Genomic DNA, 12,859 nt, shown 5'->3' with positions numbered 1-12,859 from the left:
GTAGAACTACTGAGATCAAGCTTCTCCAAGGGTATAAATGTCGCAGTAGGTAGTACGAACTATGTCAGTGGTGCAATTAATTGTATTCCATTTTTCTTCCAAAGTAAACATTTTTTGTTTTACTCCTCCATATATTGTGTAACATGGTAATTCTGTTTTTCAGAGCTTGTGTTTTCTATTTTCTTCTTACAGAAGATTAAATAAACAAAAACTATATAACTATATGCTGATCAGATATTGATAACAATGATACATCTCAACATTCTCTGAAGATTTCTACATTTTTCTCCCACAATCACATATTTATATGTACTGCACTGCTAACTTCATGTTCCTTTCTGTTAAAAAATGTCATAGTCTTAAACACAGCATTTTTATCCACCATTAAGTTATAACGTGCCTTCAAACATGGTTCCATAACAATTAGTAAAGTAACACATTCCTCTTTATACACCGTTCCTAACAGTGAGCATACTGGTTTACTCTAGAAATGGCAATATCGCCACTCAAACATCTCATGGGGTGAATTATGTGCACAGTAAATTTCATAAAAATCCTAGGCCTTGTATTAACAGATTGCAGATACTTTGTTTTATAATTTTAGAAACACTGTCTGAGTGTATCACTTCACAAAGAGAACGAGCACGTTTTTATGCACCCACATTCACTGCATAGCTACATGTTTTAAAAAAACAAAACATTTTTGTTCATTTATTTTTTGATCTGTTTAATTGTCACTGGATACTTTGACATGTACAGATTAATACTAGGGACCAGTGTGTGCTATAATTTAGGTTTTATCTTCATGGGATGAACATGGATTGCCTTGTCACCTAGCTCTGTGATTTACATTTTTTTTGTGTAATAAAAACCGGGAAGTGCAGGTGCTACACAAATGGCCAGAGTTGCAGACAAGATGCTGGACCAGGCTCAACATGAGGACCCTAAATAACAAGGCATGCCAGTGAAGTCTCAGAGGGGGGATTCAGTGGAGAGCAGCCCAGCATTCTACTCATCAACACTTGCACACTTTAAAATGTATGATCTGCAGAGTCTTATTTGTGTTAACAGACTAGGATAGCTTGAAAGAGAACATGGAAGGTGGCTTGTTGACAGGTGTTGACAGGATAAGCCAGTTTTAGGTGTGTTTGGAGGGGAGGGGGTACTGGGATTAGGAAGTTAGACGTGAGAGTAAAATCCACAGTGCAGAAAAGAAGGCTCAATGAGAAGTGCAAGAAGGGGAAGAAGGACAAAGGTGTTTCTAGACCACCACAGAGCATAGACAATGAATGTGTGAGCAATACAGGAACATTGACCCAACCACACTGGAACCTCTGTGAGCCTTGAAAGGCTGTGACAGGAGAATTTTGAAAGCAAAGGGTCAATAGTCAAGTGTGCAAGATCTACTTTCCTACCTCCCTGCACGTGAAGGGATGGAAAAGCTAGCTAGTCCTGCCCTCACCCTTTGACACCACCCACTCTAAGGTATGAACTGTGGCACAGGGCAGTCAACCACCTTAATGGCTTTCCTGTGGTGAATAAGGAAGTAGTCAGAGTAACGGGGTCAAAGCAGGAAGGAGCCCTGGCTAAAGGGACTCTTGTCAATGTTATGTACCCATCAGTGTACCCTTGTCAATGTTATGTACCCATCAGTGTGGCAGGTACTTTCAGAGGAAGGTATTTCTAACGTACAAAGGTTAAATAACCTGCAAAAAATTAGAACAACACAAAAGTAAAGTAGACCCTCACCAATGGCCAGTCCTCCTAAATGTTCAAACCGGTCCTAGGATGGTTGTTTCCGGTCCAGGGAGGTCCTGGCTTGGCAGTTCGGGCTGGACTGTTCCCATGAGGAACAGGGTCAAGACTGATTTGCATATGGCTGGGTCCAAACTGGGGTGGTGTGGTGAGCAAAAAAACAATGGATTAAACCCAGATCTTTGTGACTGGGGGTGAATGTTTGCATTGTTCAACATTCCGTCCATCATCTGTTCTTTTTGCATTTGTCGCCAAAGTGAGACGGGTATGCCCGGACATGGGCCCCATGGATGCTTGTTTCCGGTCCAGGGAGGACCTGGCTTGGCAGTTTGGGCTGGACTGTTCCCATAACGAACAGGGTCAAGACTGATTTGCATATGGCTGGGTCCAAACTGGGGTGGTGTGGTTAGCAAAAAAACAATGGATTAAACCCAGATCTTTGTGACTGGGGGTGAATGTTTGCATTGTTCTTCATTCCGCCCATCATCTGTTTTTTTGCATTTGTTGCACCAAGTGGGAAAGGTATGCCCAGACGTGGGTCCCGTGCTCACTGCGCCACTGGATTCAAGCTAGCCTAGCTGGTGAAGGGTGATAACCTGAAACTGGCCCTAGGATGTTTGTTTCCTGTCTAGGGAGGACCTGGCTTGGCAGTTCAGGCTGGACTATTCCCATGAGGAACAGGGTCAAAACTGTTTTGCATATGGCTGGGTCCAAACTGGGGTGGAGTGATGAGCAAAAAAACGATGGATTAAATCCAGATCTTTGTGACCATGGGCGAATGTTTGCATCGTTCAGCATTCCATCCATCATCTGTTATTTTTGCATCTGTCGCCTCAAGTGAGAAGGGTATGCCCAGACGTGGGTCCAGTGTATTTGAAAGAATTATGGCCCATTCCTGCATTAGTGCTACCTGATTATAATAAGCCTTTCACTCTGTTCTGCCATGACAATGATAGGTTTGTGTCATCGGTGTTGGTCAGAGATCACAGAGAACACAGGAAACATGTTGCATATTAATCCTTCACTCTCCATGCAGCTGTGGCAGGATTTCTGCTTTGTTTACGAGCTGTGGCGGCTGCTACACCTCATCTAGAAGCCTCTGAAAACAATGTCCTTGGAACTACATTCATAATGGCTGTTCTGTACTCCATGCTCTAGCTACCCTCTTGCTTACCGGTAAACCCAAACATAGGTGCATTGCAAGACTATAACAATACCAAATTGTATTGTTATCTACTTCTCACAGTACACTAGTCACATGTCTGGTCCTACACCCTGTCGCTTTACTGCTCTCTGCTCAGGATGGTGAGTTGCAGGACGGTATTGCCATAATTGCAGATCTGACCAAAACTCAATATCTGTCCCTCTCATGCTTGTCATTGGGATTTTGTGTATTATATTGATGGATTATGCCTCAGAAACAAATGGCTGTTTGCTATTAGAAGCCAGTTAACTACTGTATGTAGTTGTTGAAAGGCTGCGCTCCACTCAATTTGCTGAATTGGTTGCTCTAACCTGTGCTTATGTTACTGCTGCCTGAAATATTGTTACTTTATTATTCAACTCAAAATATGACTTTGTAGTAGCCCATGATTTTGGGCTTCTCTGGAGTGAACAGGAACTTGCCATATCAGTGGGAACCCCAACTAAAAATGGTACCTATGTAAAAGGATTACTTATGGTACCATCTAAATTTGCAATCATAGATTGCAATTCACATCAGTCATCTGAATATGAAGTGCATAGAAGAAATACATTCATCTACCAAAAAGATTACTTTGTCTCCAAGTTCTGAAGTAATTTTGTGTGTCTCAAACTCTTGAGTCTCTTATGCCAGCTCTAAAACATTTCTCTGAATTGCAATAATGTGTCTCTTAGGCAGCGAAACAGGCTTGGACAAAAACAGAACTGTACAAGAGATCCTGAGGGAGTGTGGATGAACAGCAACAGGAGAGTGGTTGGTGCAAAGTCCTCCTCCCCAGATATAGCGCGCTTCCATTCTTCGGTACATGCCGCCCCACCTATCTCTCTCACTGTAGTCTGTCACAATCTGCAACCAGGGGATTGGGTACACATGCCCTGCTGCTGTGGTACTTTCCAAGCTCTGCTTACCACAAACACTGCAGAAAAGCGCTGCAGAATACCAGTCTGTGTGCGTGCCAGGAATTGCAAGAGAACAAATGAGCCCACTGAACTCTGCTGTTACTTCTGCGCCAGTGAATCAAGCCTCTCCTAAGCATCTTGCTCCTGCAAACAACCATACCTCATCAGATCATAAAGGAGTTTCTGTTGCCAACTTATCTCCATCTTGCTCTTGCAAGGATGCAGCCTTTCTCCTTTCCACAGATACTGCCTAAGCAGTTGGACGTCTCCCAGCTACTAATTGTGTCTGGCCAGCCTTCTTTGTTGCAAGCCTGTGATTTATCTCACTGTATGAATCTTATTAGAGTCTTCTTAGAGAGGATGGGTTGCAGGTGCCCAAAGGGCAGCAGCACCTGCCTGCCACCCCCAATCCAGACTGACAATCCTCTTACAGTGATAACACCTATTTGCACTACTTTAGGTAATAATGACAGCCTTAATCTTCCCATCTCTCCTTCTGCTGGATATGTGTCTACATGCCTACTAACGCTCAAGGGGGTGTGCTCTAGGTGTCTGTTACGTTTTGACAAAGAACGACAATGTCTGGAAATTGTATGCGCTTGAGGACATTCCTGTGAAATGTGAAAATACTACTATCCCACCTCCTTAAAGCAGTTGTCTTCAAATGTTTTAATGCTACACCCCTAGTGGAAAAAAAGCATTGGGCCCGCTCCCTAATTTCTTTACAATTTTTCTACTAAATTAGCAATGTTTAAATATGGCTACACTTTTTTCAAGATTGCCGTTAAGTTCTGTCCCTGTCTATAAAAGCTACTATTCTGGTCAGGCAGGCCTCACTAACATGTAAAAGTATCCACAGTGTGATTATTTGGGGTGGATTGTGGGGGTTTTGAAGAGTACTTGGAATCTCTTCCTTTTTGACACATACTCCTCGTGTGGATATAAATGACAAAACATGTTAGTGATGGCACATTACAGAGCTGTTTACTGCTACCAATTTTTTCAGCTTAACACAAAGCCCTGTTTTCAGCATAGTGCTTCTTTTGGGCAGAGCCTGGGTCCCCTCTTGTGATAATTGAAGCTCCCCTGTTAGAAATGGGGTCTTTGGTTGGCAGTCAGGTTGCTCCCTGTCCAAGCAAGGACCCTCACTCTATTTATGGCAAAGGAGAAACACACCCGGTTAACCCCCGCTCACCTCCTTGGTAACTTGGCACAAGAAGAAAAGCTTAAACCAGAGATAATGTGTAAAGTATTTGTACCAACACACACAGTAATGCAGTGAAAACAGCACAAAATGAGTCAACACAAAGTTAGAACAATAGCGATATTTATCTAAACAAAACAACAAAAATCCAACATACACAAGCAAAGTTATGATTTTTTAAAGCTTAGAAACACAAATGCTTTGAATTGGTGATATTATGGCATCGTGACAGAGTAGTTCCCAACAATCCGATGTTAATGGCGCCTGTCACGGAGTCACACGGACTCCCAGGTACACAACCTTGTGAAAATGAGGAAACAAGCCGGTGCATGGAGTCAAGGATCGTGGTGTCGCTGGATCAGGTGCGGCATTGGTTCCAGTGCTTTTAAAAAGTAGGCATTTTCTTGCTTAAACCATTCTGCGACTCTGTCCATTTGTGGATTCCCTGTCTGGGTCAGTTTGACAGTTGGGCTGTTTACACCTCTCCTCTAGACAGTGACACAAAGGGAGCTGGGGTGTAGCCTATATATGCTGATGACCCATCTGTGCTGAGAGGTAGGGGAGGAGTGGCCACTCACACCTGAAAGGGCTGTGTCTGCCCTCACACAATGCAGTCTCCAACCCCCTGGTGTGTGTCTGGGGCCTGGCCTGGACAACGAAAGATCTTGCAAACACTTGAGACTTTGCTTTGAAGTTTACCAACTGCAAAGGCAGAAAGGGGTATAAGTAGTAGACCCAAAACCCTAAACTTTTAGAATCTTTCTGGAATCAAGAGGAACCTCTGCCCAGGAGAAAAGCTGAAAAGCTGAAGGAGGCGTACTGTCCCTTTGCTGTGTTGCTTTGTTAGGATGGCCTGCAGTTGTTGCTTCTGCCTGACAAGCATGCAAAGGGTGAACTTTGCTGTGTGTCCTGCTTGAGAAAGTTCTCCAAGGGCTTGGAATAGAGATTGCCTCCTTTTGGAAGTCCCAGGAACACCAAAGACTTCAGTTACCTCGACCTGCTGCACTGGGAACTGTGTGTTTTGTACTGTTCAAGAGAAGAAACTACTGCAATGCCAGCAACAACGCCACTGGCCTGCACTGTGACCTGCTGATGCCGCACTGCCCCGATTCGCGCCACGACCCTGGTCTTACTGACACCTTCATCGGAAGCCTTCACTGAGCTGCTGCTCGCACCGCGAACTGTGGGCCCTGCACTCCAGCATCGCCTGCTCACAGGGCAGCCTGGGCATCCCTGATGACGACGCTCCTGCTGACACTGGCGCTGCTGCCTGCACTGTGGCCTGTGGACATCGCTCGTGAGGTACACAAACCAGCGTCCCTTCCTGTACTGCAGCCCCGGTCCAGTGGCGCCAGCACCATTGACTCCAGTGTCGTCACCACCCATCCCTGCCTGCCCCTTGGCCTGTGGGTCACTGTGAGAAAGTAGCCTCTTTCTAGCATGGTTACCCCCAATTGTGGCCTATTTGTGAGGGTTTGTCAGTGTGTTTTTACTGTCTCACTGGGACCCTGCTAGCCAGGACCCCAGTTCTCATAGTTAAAACCCTATTTGTCAGTGTGTTTTGTCTCTCTCACTGGGATCCTGCTAGCCAGGACCACAGTGCGCATAGTTTGTGGCCTACGTGTGTGTTGTCAGTATGCTTAACTGTGTCACAGACGTTCTGCTAATCAGAACTCCGGTGCTTATGCTCTCTCTACTTACCAAATTTGTCACTATAGTTTGGTGACTCCATATTCCAATTCTAATTGGCACACTGGACCTCCCTTATAAGTTCCTAGTACATGGCAACTAGGTACCAATGGCATTGGGGTACCAGGAGATCCTTATGGGCTGCAGCATTTCTTTTACCACCCATAAGGAGCTCAGACAAACCTTTCTTCAGGACTGCCACTGCAGCCTGAGTGAAATAGTCCACACACTATTTCACAGCCATTTTCACTTCACTTAAGTAACTTATAAGTCACCTACATGTCTAACCTTCATTTACTGATGGCTAGGTGCAAAGTTACTATGTGTGAGGGCAACCTTGCACTAGCAAAGGTGCTCCCATGTTGTCCGGGGCCAATTCCCTGGACTTTGTGAATGCGTGGACACCATTACACACTTGCACCACATATATGTCATTGCATATATGTAGCTCCACAACGGTAACTCCGAATATGGCCATGTGAGGTGTCTAAGATCATGGAATTCCCCCCCCCCCATTCCAAATCTGGTATTAGGGGGCCAACCCCAATCCTGGGGACTGAGCAGCTCAATCCCAGGAAGGCAAAACAATGCATTTCCTCTGGGAGGAGGAAGTTACACCCTCTCCCCTTGAAAATAGGTGTTAGAGGCTTGGGAGGGGTAGGCTCCTAGAGCCTCTGGAAATGCTTTGAAGGGCACCCTCCTTGCATAAGCCAGTCTACATCCGTTCAAAGACCCCCAGTCCTTGCTCTGACGCGAAACTGGACAAAGGAAAGGGGAGTGACCACACTTCTGTCTATCAACACCCTAGGGGTGGTACCCAGAGATCCTCCAGTGTCCCTGGCGTTAGCCATTTTGGAGTCCACGGTGTGGGGACACTATGGAGACCTTCGAGTGGCCACTGCCAGCAGGTGATCACAGATACCCCTCCTGATAGGTGCATACCTGGGTAGGTGGCCAATCCCCCACTTAGGGCTATTTAGGGACTCTCCTCTGGGTGTTTCCTCAGATTCAGTTTGCAAGACTCCTCCAGGAATCCTCTGCTTCAGCTTCCGAACGTCGGATCAACCGCAGACTGCTCCAGGAACTGCTGTAACTGCAACAAAGTATCAAGGACAACTCCTGTGACCTGTAACTTCAGCTCCAGCCAGCATTTGCAACAGTTTCCAAGGTGTGCATGCTCTGAGGATTGCCTGTCTCCATCCTGCACCAGAAGAAACTAAGGCATCTCCCATGGAGTGAAGGAGTCACTTCCCTGCTTCTGCAGGCACCCTTCTGAGATGACAACCAGTACTCTGGGGCTCCTCTCCTGACGACGAGCGTGCTCCCTGGAACGCAGGTGGTAAACCGACATGACCTAGACTGTCCTAAGGTCTGGCTGTCCAAATTTAGTGGAGGTAAGAGCTTGCCTCCCTGTGCTGCGATAGTATCCCTGTGCACCATGTCTACTCCAGCTCCTTGGGCTTCTGTGCACTTCTTCCAAGAATCATTTGTGCACAGTGTAGCCCAGGTCCCCAGCACACCATCCTGTGACGCACAATTACGCTGAGTTGTTCTCCGGCGGCATGGGACCTTCCTTTGTAGCGCGGTGGCGACAGCACTTTGCATCTTCTTTGTCCCAGTGTTCTGGAACTCCTGTGAGTGCTGCCTGGTCTTCTGTGGGCTCTCTGAAGTGCTGAGAGCCCCCTCTGTCTCCTCAGTCCGAGTTGGGACCCCTAGGCCACTCTTTTTTTGACGCAAACCGCGTACTTGCTTGAACTAAGGCTTGTTGGCGGAATCCAGCAAAGCAAACAGCCTGCATCCAACAAATCAACGTGGGACACCACTTGCACCAAGCAGGAACCCACAGCCATCTTCTTTGGTGCTCTTCTGTACTCTTCTTCTTACCAGAGAATTCACTTTTGCACGATCTTCTAGGTTGGCAGGGGCTCCTGTCCTTCCTGGACTCTTCGTTGACTTCTGGACTTGGTCTGCTATCTCCACAGGTCTTCAGGTTCAGGAATCCATTGTTTGTTGATTGCAGTCTTGCTTGGTTCTTGCAAAATCTCTTATCATGACAGGTGGTGTGCCCTGAGGAAACTTTCTGTACTTTACTCCTGCTTTCCTGGCCTCTGGGGTGGGGTACTTTACTTATCTTTGGTGTTTTCCTGCACTCCCAGCACCCCTCTACACACTACACTTGGCTAGGAGGGAATTCAGGAATCGCATTCCACTATTTTAGTATACGGTTTGTGTTGCACCTAGGCCCACTGCAATCTATTATATTTTCTACTATTTGCACTATTATATGACTGTATACTTACCCGATTTTGGTTACTAGTGTATATATTGTGTATAATACTTACCTCCAGAAGGAGTATTGCCTCTAAGATATTTTTGGCCTTGTGTCACTAAAATAAAGTACCTTTATTTTTGGTAACACTGAGTATTGTCTTTTATTGTGTATAAGTACTGTGTAACTATAGTGGTACTGCAGGAGCTTTGCATGTTTCCTAGTTCAGCCTAAGCTGCTCTGCTACAGCTACCCCTAAACAGCCTAAGCTGCTAGAACACTTCCTACATTTCACTAATAAGGGATAACTGGACCTGGTATAAGGTGTAAGTACCCTAGGTATCCACTACAAACCAGGCCAGCCTCCTACATTGGTGGTGCAATAACTACTTCCAATTGCTTTCCCACTTTGTTACTAGTGCTTTTCACAAGAAAAGTGTACTCTAATACCTGGAGCTATATACAATTGGACCTGGCAGTAATTTTTCACTTTCTAAAGAGTTCTTTCAAACTTTCTAAACGTTTTCAAAAGTTCTGACATGTTTTTTTTCTCTTCTCTAAAAAGTAGACCAAATAGTTTGCTAACTTTCACTCCTCTCCCTAGCCTCTTTCTTTCACTATGTCTGTTGTAGAGGCTACCCCCAGGGCTGTGAAGTCCACTTATGAAAGCTTGAATTTCAAAAGTCTGAGGGGCCTCTGCTTAGAATGAAGCTTAGGGATTGGGCAGAACCCTAAAAAGGAATTTCTCTTGAATCTCCTCTTGCAAGATGACCAGGAACATCCTACTGGTCAGATACAGCCAGAAGGGGAGGTAGAGGGAGATTCCACCCAGGTAGGTTCAGGATAGCATTCTGAAGATCCAGGGGAGGGTCATTCCACAGATATTTCCCTTAATAAACCTCCTAGTGCAGCTGGTAGTGGGAAGGGGTCACACACAGGTAGGGTACCCTTCACACCTAGAGGCCAGGTTACTAGAGTAACTCAAGTTAGGGAAAGGTCAACCTCTGCTCATTCCCATGTCACTTCTGTATCAGAAGTTTCCCACACATCCAACCCTGAGGATAAGTCCCTAGATAGGGAATTCAGAAAGCTGAGATTGGAGGAGGCCAGACTGAGGCTACAGCAGCAAAAGTTGGCCTTAGCCAGGAATCCCTGCAGCAGCAGCACTGAAAGTTTCAAGGACTCATGAGGACAGGGAGGAAAACGTTAGCTCCAGGAACCTACACAAAATTGTCACTTGGCTGACTGAAAATTTGGTGTCACCTGCACAACACCTCCTTGGACAGAAGTGCCAGGTTACTGATGTCAACAACTCCACTCAGTCTCTCCCCTTAGCTGTAGTACAACATAGTTGGGGTGGAGGTACTGGCTCAAAGCAGGTGGTAGTATCACCTTGCTTACCTGTAGACTGTCCAGGAATCCATTGTTTGTTGATTGCAGTCTTGCTTGGTTTTTGCAAAATCTCTTATCACGAATTGTAGTGTGCCCTGAGGAAACTTTCTGTACTTTACTCCTGCTTTCCTTGGATCTGGGGTGGGGTACTTTACTTACCTTTGGTGTTTTCCTACATTCCCAACGCCCCTCTACATACTACACTTGCCTGGGGGGAATTGGTGATTCGTGTTCCACTATTTTAGAACATGGTTTGTGTTGCCCCTAGACCCATTGCAAACTATTGTATTTTCTACTTTTGCACTATTCTAGGACTGTATACTTACCTGATTTTGGTTACTAGTGTATATATTGTGTATAATACTTACCTCCAGAGGGAGTATTGCCTCTAGGATATTTTTGGCCTTTTGTCACTAAAATAAAGTACCTTTATTATTGGTAACACTGAGTATTGTCTTTTATTGTGTACTGTGTAACTATAGTGGTATTGCATGAGCTTTGCATGTCTCCTGGTTCAACCTAAGCTGCTCTGCTACAGCTACCTCTAGACAGCCTAAGCTGCTAGAACACTGCCTACATTTCACTAATAAGGGATAACTGGACCTGGTATAAGGTGTAAGTACCTTCGGCACCCACTTCAAACCAGGCCAGCCTCCTACAGTCACGAAGCACCGCCCACACCGCCGGCCTGGGTCGACCGAGGACATCGCTTCAGCAACGACAACAACACCGCATGTCGCACTGCCCCAATTCACATCGTAGCCCTGGTCTCACCGATGCCGCTGGACGCTGCCTCCGAGCCGCTGCCTGCATCGAGACCTGTGGGCACCGTAGGTCACATCATCCCGCTGCGCACCACAGCTCTGACGCCATCCACGCCAGCGCTCCTGACTTCATCAGCCCAGAGTTCATTCTGCAAAGCGTGTGACTTCAAGGGCCCGATAACCCCCGCAGAGACTCGGGAACCGACACCGCGATGCCAGGGACGCAGCTCTACAGAGCTCACCGCGAGGATCACGATGCCCTGCAACTCCAAAGGTACTGTTTGCGGGTCTACTCGACACCGTAGCTGGCCTGCGACGCCGAGGCTGGCCTATACTGTAGGTTTTGTTGATCACGACGCTGTGATAGCCTCAGGTGAAGCTATCAACTTCAAGGAACTGTATATTTGTGTAAATCTTGCAAAAATCATGTCTTTAGCACTGTATGTAGGATTTTTATCATTTTGGTCTTGTTTTACACAGATAAATATTGGCTGTTTTTCTAAAACTGGTGTGGTGTCCTTTTGCAGTGTTTTCACTTATTACTGTGTGTTACGTGCCCTCTGCCCTGATCAGCCTCTTGATCCCTGCTGTTACAGTGTCATTCGTTCTCGGTGAGGCACCATTTGATCCCCCAAAAGCCTTTGCAAACAAGAGACCAAACTGATGTGAGAAAATGCTCCTTTTTGAGTGGTCACTCCCATTTTTGCTGAAATTTACTGCTTGGTTTTTAGAGTGATTTGGGTATGTTACATTGATCAGACGTGTATAGTACTCACCGTGCATATTAAAGAGGTGTGCATGAGGCACTGAAAGGCCACTCAAAGGTTGTCACTGGGCTAGGCGATAGTAGTTAGAACCTGTCCTGATGAATGTCCCGCACAATTGTTTGGTCACAGAGTAGGGCAGTAACATGCTGACACAGTGAAGGTCATAGGATCACTAGTATCCTTCATTAGCCCTCGATTTTCGATTGTGTCCATCCACCTTACTAATAAAGGGATACCTGGGTGTGGATGAGACCTTTTTATTAAACTTAGCTCTCATGGTCACCACAAAAGTGTTCCCTGGAATATGGTCAAGGCCACTCTGCCTTTCAGGGGACAGGGTGAACCCGATAATAAAGCATGCCACTACTGTAGTGCGTGAGGGTTATATATGAAAAACAGAAAGATTATTGTTTTTAGTGGTAAGCACTGGCAAGGTGCACGGAGAAAAGGGGTACCTTGTATTGTTATGTTGTCTTTCTACAACAAACCATCAACAAAACATTTATCGTCAAAATAACAAAGTGATGGAAGGAACGCCTGACTCAATCTCAGCTACTGGAGCTAGCTTGAAACCATTCATCTCATAGCTGCCAAGTTTCCCAGGTCCATATGGGATGTGCTGCTCCAGTCCAGGTTTTTTCCTTTCGATTCTAGGACTTGAAGTCATGTTTTATAATGGGATGACCAAGCCTACAAGTCTCAGAATTCCAATAAAAATTCTGGACTAGATCAGCACATTATGCATCCACCTGGAAATCTTGGCAGGGCTGCAGTCTGTAATTTTTCAGCCCTGTGCCATTCTAGTCTGAGACCAGAAATAAGCAAATCAGTCCTGATCAAATTAGTTAAGTCTATCATGTTGGAGAAGATATGCTAATATGAGTATATTCTAATGATTTGCGTATACATACTAATG

The 12,859-nt window shown here is 45.7% G+C and overlaps 1 protein-coding gene across 3 annotated transcripts in view; it reads right to left on the bottom strand.

Moving 5' to 3' along the window:
- CCDC82 (coiled-coil domain containing 82) overlaps positions 1–12,859 on the bottom strand; it is a 141,926-nt gene that overhangs the window by 121,416 nt on the left and 7,651 nt on the right. The gene's annotated exons all lie outside the window — the stretch shown is intronic.

This window comes from Pleurodeles waltl, chromosome 8 (assembly GCF_031143425.1).
Source record: "Pleurodeles waltl isolate 20211129_DDA chromosome 8, aPleWal1.hap1.20221129, whole genome shotgun sequence".
Lineage (NCBI taxonomy): Eukaryota > Metazoa > Chordata > Amphibia > Caudata > Salamandridae > Pleurodeles > Pleurodeles waltl.
This window is presented reverse-complemented; position numbering and strand designations above follow the sequence as displayed.